This window comes from Peromyscus leucopus, chromosome 3, assembly GCF_004664715.2.
Source record: "Peromyscus leucopus breed LL Stock chromosome 3, UCI_PerLeu_2.1, whole genome shotgun sequence".
Classification (NCBI taxonomy): Eukaryota; Metazoa; Chordata; class Mammalia; order Rodentia; family Cricetidae; genus Peromyscus; species Peromyscus leucopus.
In genome coordinates this window covers 44,298,170-44,300,712 of record NC_051065.1, presented here as the reverse complement: position 1 = coordinate 44,300,712, position 2,543 = coordinate 44,298,170, and positions in this window count along the sequence as shown.

Here is a 2,543-nt window from a genome sequence, read left to right as displayed (position 1 = left end):
GCCTCCATTGTGTTTCATGGCAGTACATAATTCTCCATAAAAAATTTCTGCTCTCTACTTGTCCCAACCTAGATGGCACAGTGATTATTCTCAAACAAAGTTGTAGCTATGACATTTCTGGGCTGAGAAAAATAGGGTGGTGTCCACCTGTACACACACACACACACACACACACACACACACACACACACGCACACGCACACACACACACCCACACTCCTAGAGCTTGAGGTAAGATATATATTTGATATGTTCATTGGTTTTATAGATGAAGTCACAGCAAACATAAGCAGTTTAGAAAGAAATGAAAAATGGAAAGGAAGGGAGCCCCATGCCTGTCAAGTTTCCCACAAAAAAAATGTGATTTACTATGATTTCTAGTCCATCACAAAACAGTAAATGATGACCCAAAAGCACCAAACTTGTTGGTTTTCATCATTAAAATGTATGGTTTTTTTTTTTATATAAAGAATGAATGGTTAGTTTACAACTACTTTGGGATAAAGTTCCACTCTCTCCCGTTGTTCCCCAGAATTATGTATCCCATTTTATTTGTTAGTTGTTGTTGTTGTTTTAACCATATTAACCTTTCCATACCTTGGCTACATCATTTGTGAATCCTTTATACATTTCAGCTCTGCATTCTGCTTTATAATATAACTACAAAAATTGTATCCAATCATTGATCCTGACATTGCTGTTGTGAAAAGTGTGTGATGTCTCAGACCTGAAGCCCCATGAGAACAGGAACCTGTCCTGTCTTGACTCTTTACAGGGTACTGTGGACATATTTAGACTCAGTAAGTGTTTGTTGGCAGAAGGAAGGACAGATAGAAGTAAATATAGGGAACTTTGTGCTTTTGCTCAAAAGGAAATTGGTGGGTTGTGAATACAGTCCAGTGGGGGAGTACTTCCCTGATACATGTGAACCCCAGGTTCAGTTCCCAGCACAGAAAACCAAACAAGCAACAACAATAAGAAATTGATCCACACATACATTTGGTTATTACTTGGCTACAAGTTCTATGCTAGTTTTGATAAAAGAGAAAAATAAATAAGTCTTTCTCTTCTTAGCAAAGAAAGATGACATTTAGAAAGAGGAGATTGAGATTTGATGACAAATCTTCTCTCCAGCTATTTTCTTCTGAACGAAAGTGTCCCATCTTACGATCTGGAGGTAATTTCTTCCAGCCAAGACAGACAGTTAGCTCTGCTTAGCCTGCTGTGTTATGGTTGTAGAATACTGTTTTAATAATGGTTGATTAGAGTAGCAACCTTTGGCACAGTTTATTGCAGTAGAGTTAACCTCTACTCCTTCTAAGTTACTTTTGGTGTTTTCCTCTTCCCCAAGTAAAGCTTTTGCTCAATATTCTTCTGCCTTTCCAGTTTATAAGCACCGGATCTTACCATATCTGGCAGCTGTCTACCAATTATAGATACTCACAGTAGAGGGCAGCAAAGGAGCATATGTCAAGATGGAATTACTGGCAAGCATCTCAAGGCCCTTTCCTGGGCTCTCTTTGGAATGGTGTGTGACTAGGTCTTTCAGAGGAAGACACAAGCGACTCCTGGAAGTAAAAGCGTAGAAGACATTATGAAAATATATCACTAGATACCTCAAAACCTGAAAATCAAGGAATTTTAGATATATTGATCTATCTTACATCTTATTTCATGGACTAGAATGCACATAGTATTTTTGACAGTAACAGAATTTGCCTGTATTTTTTTTTAATGATTTATCTTGTTTTGTGTTTGTTTTTCTGAAAAAAAAAGTGTCAGTGATGCTATTTTAACAGACTGTATTTTATTACTTGAATAGGTGGGACTGAAGTATGACATAGAAATCTTTTCATTTTTTCAAAGGTCATCCCTAAGAATTAATATCAAGTAGCCCAATGTTTTCTTACGTACCCAAAGGGTTAATGCATAAAGAGAAATAAGTTCTGCAGCACTGTATACTTTGCATTATAAGCATTTGAACAGGGCTGTAGTAGCTGCAAACCCTTGCTGGAGCCGAAAGATGCCTCTATTGACTGAGGAGCAGCTCAGAGCAGTGTTCAGCTAGGATGAGGCCGTCAAGTTAGGCTATGTTAGCTTCATGGAATTTATACAAAACCCTAAAGTCTGCAAAGCTTGACAGATGGAACAATCTGTATTTTTTAAGGTCTCCTGTCACAAGAGGAGGGAGAGGTTGACAGGACAGCAAGTAGAATTACACTTGGCTGTACTTATTGGTCAGTCACAGAGAAAGTCACTGTTAAACCAACATCCTTATTTAGAGGATAAACAACTATTCAGGAGTGATACTGGCCAGACTACCTGGAAGACTTTGATAGATCCGGGCACGAAAGTAAAGGATGCAACAAGAGAACTGCTTGTCAATGGCATTTGTCCAGAGAAATTGCCAGAATAACTACTGAAAAAAAGCAGAAAGTAAATGTTCATATTTGTCAAGGAGGATAATGCTCATATAGACAAATGATTATTCATGGCAATCATAAATAATAATAGTTATTTGTATCAATAAAAATGTAATTCCA